Source organism: Salvelinus fontinalis, chromosome 9 (assembly GCF_029448725.1).
Source record: "Salvelinus fontinalis isolate EN_2023a chromosome 9, ASM2944872v1, whole genome shotgun sequence".
In the NCBI taxonomy this organism is placed as follows: domain Eukaryota; kingdom Metazoa; phylum Chordata; class Actinopteri; order Salmoniformes; family Salmonidae; genus Salvelinus; species Salvelinus fontinalis.
In genome coordinates this window covers 44,685,082-44,693,084 of record NC_074673.1, presented here as the reverse complement: position 1 = coordinate 44,693,084, position 8,003 = coordinate 44,685,082, and positions in this window count along the sequence as shown.

Here is an 8,003-nt window from a genome sequence, read left to right as displayed (position 1 = left end):
AATGGAAGTCACCACAGCAATGTTCCAACATCTAGTGGAAAGCCTTCCCAGAAGAGTGGAGGCTGTTATAGCAGCAAAGGGGAGAACAACTCCATATTAATGCCCATGAATTTGGAATGAGATGTTCGACGAGCAGGTGTCCACATACCTTTGGTCATACAGTGTGTTTGGAGGAGTGCCTTTTAAGTGGCTATATTTTTGTTGCACCCGTTCGTGGGAATGCTGTACCAATTGAACAGAAACAGTTTACATACACTAAGGTTGGAGTCATTAAAACTAATTTTTCAACCACTCCACACATTTCTTGTTAACGAACTATAGTTTTGGCAAGTCGGTTAGGACATCTACTTTGTGCATGACACAAGTAATATTTCCAACATTAGTTTACAGACAGATTATTTAACTTATAACTCACTGTATCACAATTCCAGTGGGTCAGAAATGTACATACACTAAGTTGACTGTGCTTTTAAACAGCTTGGAAAATTCCAGAAAATGATGTCTTGGCTTTAGAAGCTTCTGATAGGCTAATTGACATCATTTGAGTCAATTGGAGGTGTATCTGTGGATGTATTACAAGGCCTACCTTCAAACTCAGTGCCTCTTTGCTTGACATAATGGGGAAATGTAAAGAAATCAGCCAAGACCTCAGAAAGAAAAATTGTAGACCTCCACAAGTCCGGTTCATCCTTGGGAGAAATTTACAAACGCCTGAACCACGTTCATCTGTACAAACAATAGCATGCAAGTATACACACCATGGGACCATGCAGCCGTCATACCGCTCAGGGAAGGATACGCGTTCTGTCTCCTAGAGATGAACATACTTTGGTGCGAAAAGTGCAAATCAATCCATGAACATTAGCAAAGGACATTGTGAAGATGCTGGAGGAAACAGGTACAAAAGTATGTATGTCCACAGTAAAATGAGTCCTACATCGACATAACCACAAAGGCCGCTCAGCATGGAAGAAGCCACTGCTCCAAAACCGCCATAAAAAAGCCAGACTACGGTCTGCAACTGCACATGGGGACAAAGACTGTACTTTTTGCAGAAATGTCCTCTGGTCTGATGAAACAAAAATCGAACTGTTAGGCCATAATGACCATCGTTACATTTGGAGAAGAAAGGGGGATGCTTGCAAGTCGAAGAACACCATCCCAACCGTGAAGCACGGGGGTGGCAGTATCATGTTGTGGGGGTGCTTTGCTGTAGGAAGGACTGGTGCACTTCACAAAATATATGGCATCATGAGGCAGGAAAATTATGTGGATATATTGAAGCAACATCTCAAGACATCAGTCAGGAAGTTAAAGCTTGGTTGCAAATCGGTCTTCCAAATGGAAAATGACCCCAAGCATACTTCCAAAGTTGTGGCAAAATGGCTTAAGGACAACAAAGTCAAGGTATTGGAGTGGCCATCACAAAGCCCTGACCTCAAGCCTGAATAAAATGTGTGGGCAGAACTGAAAAAGCGTGTGCGAACAAGGAGGCCCATAAATTTGACTCAGATACACCAGCTCTGTCAGGAGGAATGGGCCAAAATTCATCAAACGTATTGTGGGAAGCTTGTGGAAGGCTACCAGAAACATTTGACAAAAGTTAAAAACATTTAAAGGCACTGCTAACAAATTCTAACTGAGTGTATGTACACTTCTGACCCACTGGGAATGTGATGAAAGAAATAAAAGCTGAAATGAATCATTCTCTCTACTGTTATTCTGACATTTCACATTCTTAAAATAAAGTGGTGATCCTAACTCACCTTTGACAAGGAATTGTGAAAAACGGAGTTTAAATGTATTTGGCTAAGGTGTATGTAAACTTCCGAATTCAACTGTATGTGGCAGTAGTGCCCTAACAATTCAATGTGTATAGGGATCAGATTAGTGGCAGCAAGTCTTAAACTGTTACTGGTTGAGTGTTTTACCCTGTAATTAGAGCCAGTTTGAAAGCCTTTGTTCAGGCCTCTAGAAGTGCAAGTGGTTAAAACAAAGTAATCATACATATGCTCTAATATACAAATAACCAACAGCCAACCTGCATGCACCAATCCCATGTAATTAAGTAAAATAAAAATATGATTACAGTAGCATTTCCTAGTGCTGGGGAAACGAAGCGTCCTGAAGCATTGACGCTTTACAGCCAATTGTGTCGAAAATAGGTTTATTACGCAAGGCTTTGATCAACACAGTGTACACTAGTGGCACCTGCTGGTCAAAATAATTTAGAGCAGCCAAATTATTATAGATGACATCCCACACTCGCTAGCACGTGTGCAGCGTAACCTTCAGACGTCATTCATCACGTGCTTCTGATAAAGTGATACAGGCATCGGCACACTGCTTCGAAGTAAACTTCTTAGTGATTTTGACACATGCCGCAAACGTAACATCAAGAACATTTACTTTCTAACAGTATAGTTTGATAATTTTACAGTATTGTACTGTATCGTTGTTCTGATATTACAGTAAATTACAGGAAGCTGGTGACAAGTTACTGTGAATATTACAGTCATTTACTTGCCACTTGCCAGGGATGAGCATCTTCTTCGGTGAGTTTTAACTGCGGTTAGCCTCCAATATGTTGCATTATCGACCCCAACTGAACTATGGTATAGATCTGTTACACTTTGGGATGCAAAAAATATAATTAAGTTAAAATATATATACATTTTAATTACCCTACCAATACGCATTAAAACCCATCGCCAATGGCCTGAGAGGACAGGACACTACCACTCAACACACTCTGTAACTCTTCTGATGTCAAATCTCGTACCCCCAAATACTTCTCTGCAGCTGCCACCACAACATCTATTTTCTGTTATTTACGTAACCATTTCTGCGGTACTGTTGATAGCCATTCCTATGATTGCTAAGAAGTCAATCTTACTGAAGCATATACCACTCATTGGCATGTCCCTCTGTGCTGGCACATATCTACTATTCAGAATCCTTCACCCTTGACTCGTCCTCTACTTTCTTCACTGCCTCAGCATACGACACCTTCTACACTACTCTGACTCTGGCCACCTCAACCTGCCTCTCTCGCACCGGACACTTCCCATCCCCAGCAAAAATGTGCACCCCTACCGTTGACACACACAACTTTATTCACTGAAACGACACAATCCTCTATCCCATGCCCTCCTGCGCACTTCACACATCTTGAAATCTCCCTCCTTCGACCATAAAAGTTGCACCTGATTCGCCACAAACGCTCTAACAGGATTACTGATATATCCTAACATGACCTTGTCGGGTAAAGACTCTGACTCAAATACAAAACACCTTGAAGAACGGTTACGGGAACCTTTTTCTTGCTATGACTGTGATATGTGTTACTTTAATCAACCTTAGCTTAACTCGCTCTGGACAAGAGCGTCTGCTAAATGACCAAAATGTAAATGTAAAAATTAACACTTACAAAGCACACTGCTGGGTATAAATCTAATGAGCTCCGCCCTCAAACTATTTGTATTTTGATCAAATTTGGCTTCTTTGGGGGTGGTCATTAGAATAATACCCAGCAGTGTGCTAGGCAAGTGTTCATGTTTACGTTTACATTTTGGTAATTTAGCAGCCACTCTTATCCAGAGGGACTTACACTCAGTGAATTCAACTATGATAGATAAACAAGAACATATCACAGTCATAGCAAGCAAAAATATGATGTTTCCGTTACTGAGAATGTTGTTGTAGTTAATTGGGCTACTTATAAATTTGCTGCAATATTATAAAATACACATATTTGAATTATAGTATTCAAATTAAATGGTTATGACATATTTGAGTTGCAGTTAAGGCCAAAAAAATACAAATGTCAAAATAAGTATATAAACTATTGAAATACCTTTAGCAAATGCATGTTACAGAAATACTGCCCATCGTTGCCTCTAGCTGCCTGCACTGTAAATCTGCAATTGTATCCAATCTACTGCGTTTCCAGTAATGCACTGTAAATTCTCTAAATACAACATGTTGCTGTTGTCAGGTGCTCCAGTAATATGCTGTAAATTTGTGTTTCATTAAAGCCTTCTGTGCTGCTAGTAATTGACTGTAATAATGTTGATATTAAATATTTTACACTGCAGTATCTGAGTCGTGCTATTGTGCTTCTGACCTACAGTATTATAAGTGAGGTGGATGTCCTAGACTTCTTTAGTTCTAGTGTGACCTAGTGTGTGTGTTCTTTCTGGCCTCAGGTTTGGTATGGTGCTGTATGTCAAACACAGGTGCCTTTGTTGTGTCTGTCTGCAGTCCAGGAGAGTGCTTCTGTCTCCACAGGGCTTCACACACAAAGGAATGTTTAGAGGGATATATTACACACTGACTGCTTGTTTGTCTGGGACCTCGCAACAGCAACCTGACGATATCCCAGTCAAGTCAGGGAAGGATTTCAACCTCTACACTAGAGTGAATGTTGAACCTTTTTCACAGGATTCGATGTTAAGTTTGAGGACATGACTTAAAAAATACTAAAAAAGTTCTCAATGTCTTCTAGCTACCATTTGTACTCAACACACACCCTATTTCAACCCCCGTCTTGTAGATGGCCCGTGGTGAACCCCAAGTTCTTCCCAGTGTTCGTGAGTTGATGAAAAGGCTGCTTTCTTGTGTTTCAGTAATGGAGCGTCACATTGAACTTGACGTCCTCACAGAAATGACTGTTATTTCAACTCAAGACAGTTTAGTTCTGTCTGTCCGTCTGTCCGTCCGTCCGTCCGCCCCCTGGCTTTTCCTCAGCCATGTGAAACTGAGGATGGAAAGCGGACAGTTTCTGCAGCACAGAAGAGTGACAGTCACTATGGGCGACCCAGATTCCCCACCGAGAGGCTGAAGTCTAGTGGAACTGCAAGCAGAAAGCATTCTGGGGGTTTTGGTTACAGAAGGTCAAAGGACACATTTGGGTTCTGTTGTTGGAGTTTGTCTGTGGTTGCGGTGACGATTATTTTCTCCTCTCCCCTCCTCCTTGGCTATTTTTTTTCTTATTTTCATCTGTGTCGCTCAGTCTGCTGTCTCCATCTTGTTTCTCTCCAGTGTGTGGCCGAGGTGACAACAGATGGAGGCAGACTCAGAGAGGGAGCCATCTTCAAGTCTACGCTGAAGCCATTAACTCAGCTGCCACAGAGATGACAATGACATTTTTAGTCACCGCGTAACTCAGCTATAAACTGGAGCTGTTTGACATGAAAGGCATCCATTTCGTTTTATTTTGCTCTGGTGTATGAGTTCACTACATGCGTTTTCTTTGAGAATTAAGAAGACAGTTTGGTCTATAGTTAAACAATTACTCAGAGGCCACACTCAAGTGTAAAACAGGCCACCGTCAGGTCCTGCATGCACGAGGCCCGTCTCGAGAGACTCACTGGGGAGCCATGTTGTTATACAGTGTGATATGTTTATGTGGAATAAGTTGCAATGACTTTATTCCTGAGGCCCTCTTGAGGCCCTTTGCTCCACTAGGAGTTAAATGTAATAAGTCAAGTCTTTATTCCGAATCCAGGGGCCTTTCTTTAACACCGTAAAACAAGCTGGGATCAATAATTAGTATAGTAAGCATAACTGGGCAACAAATCAAATCAAATTTGATTTGTCACATACGCCGAATACAACAGGTTACAGTAAAATGCTAACTTACAAGCCCTATAGCCCAATAGTTAGTATAGTTAGTATACTGAGGCCCACAGCGACCTATTAAACCAGATGGCGATATACAAGACACAGCTTACCTTGTGACACACTGTCTAAGAAACGGTTCGTTTAGATAATACCTCATTTAGCCTCTGTTGCTGTAAATAAATAAATACAGACGCACATGTAAATGCTGAAGTGACTGTTGTGAAGAGAGGCTAGAAATAGCATGCAGTGGCTCCAAACACTGTTCCCCTGGGAACTTATTTCTTCTTCAGTGAATTTATTTGCTTTATGGTCAAATCGGCCACCTCCGTATCTGGCGAAGTCAACGTTGCACCAGGGAGTGGTTGGCTATGAATGGATTAAAACTTTTCCATTGACCAGCGGTTTACAGAGGTTATAATCTTGGGTCCCATTGAGTGATTTCCCGTTAAGCCCAGGAAAGCTGTCAAATGTTACTTACTGGAATCCAGTGGAATTTGTAGCTAGCGCTGAGTCGTTGGCAGTGATGTACATGGACACAAAGCTCACAGGAAGTGGCAAATAGGACTGTCTGTGGACAATGAGGTTCTCTTTTATATAGTAGAGAACAGAACTGAACAGGGCAACAAACTAGTATTTATTTGTTCATAATGTTTTACTGAAAACATGGCTGTAATGGCTCCCGAACGTACACGTATCTGGCGCCGAGTGTTGTTGGACAAATGAATCATTTCCTAACCAAGTGATTAAATAATTTGAGGGATATATTGAAGCTAGCGGGTGGTCGGTCTAACCCTGGCAGTCTTACATGATATTCAGACCTGCCTTTCATGCACATTGTCATTCTATGCATGTTAAAATAAGATATCTCATCATGTCTGTGTGGTTCAATACAGTGAAGTCTTAAAGCAATATGTTGTACATTATATGTTTCGATATTTAACCTCTGTATTTTGTTGCCATTTCTGTTAAAATGACTGAGTAGCTGGCCATTACTGCATGTTGGTGAATGCACGCTTCTGTAATGTCATAGTAACACACACATCCACTGCCATAGTCAAATATTTTGCAATCAAGCTGTCTTCATCACCCATGGAATGTCCTCCACTGTTGCATTGAGAGATCAGTCAGTCTGCTTGTTGAGTAATGGCTTGAAAGAGAAAATCAGGTTGCCAAAGAAATCTAAGTAAAGAAGAAGTTCCTAACCCTCCCATAGATGAAGACAGAGTAGGGTGAGCAGATCTAAAATGGACTAAAATGGTTGAACATTTATTCAGGGAGAACGCTGTATGCCTAACAAGTAATATCACCACAGATGAAGAAACGTGATGTGTATTATGTGCTATAGATTGGATGATTTTGCATGTGTTCTAGTTTGAGAAGCCAAGTGGCTAAACCTTTGCAGGAAATTCAAACGGCAGATCATACAGGATTCACACATACACACAAGCACGCCCGCCCGCGCGCACACACACACACACACACACACACACACACACACACACACACACACACACACACACACACACACACACACACACACACACACACACACACACACACACACACACACACACACACACACACACACACACACACACACACACACACACACACACACACACAATGGAAGACAAGATCCATTCGATTTTACAATGCAGTTTATTTTCAGCACCGATTTGTATTAACGCCTTGAAATCATAGGAAGTTTTATTAACAATGCCCACCAGAGGGTGCTATACCCTAAGTATTCACAGTAAGTTAAGCAGGAGGTCCTGATTCAAACACCCTCAACAGTGGAGTGGATCTGAGCTGGAGTTACAACCGTCCTCCGGTCATTCCGCCATCTTAATTGCAGCGGTCTTAGTAGGAACGCCTCGCGCCATTATCGAGGCGTCTTCGCGCCACATCGACGGCTACTCACGGTCATAACTGGGGCTTCATTTCGATGAAGTGTGAATAGGTGGGTGGTGGTTCTGTTGACTTTCTACATCGTCTGTATCGTCATTATTATCATAGCATATGCTTACTGTACACTAAAGACACTCTGGTTAAAAGCACATATGTTCCATATTCTTATTATTATTTGCTACAGTCAGGCAACATGTGGAGGCTAGTTTGAACTCACTGTCTGCATATAATCATGTATCACTAATGTATAATGAGCACTACCTTCCCTTGTCCTCAGGCTCACAGAGTATCTGGATAAAAACTCCCTATTTAAAACTGTATATCAACCCCAGGATTTTCTCAGTTGGTTGTTGAGACATTTCTCTGAGACTGCTGCTGTGTGCCAAATGGCAGACTATTCCCTATAGTGCTATGGGCCCTGGACAAAAGTAGTTCACTATTAAGAGAATGGGTGCCATTTGGGATGCAGC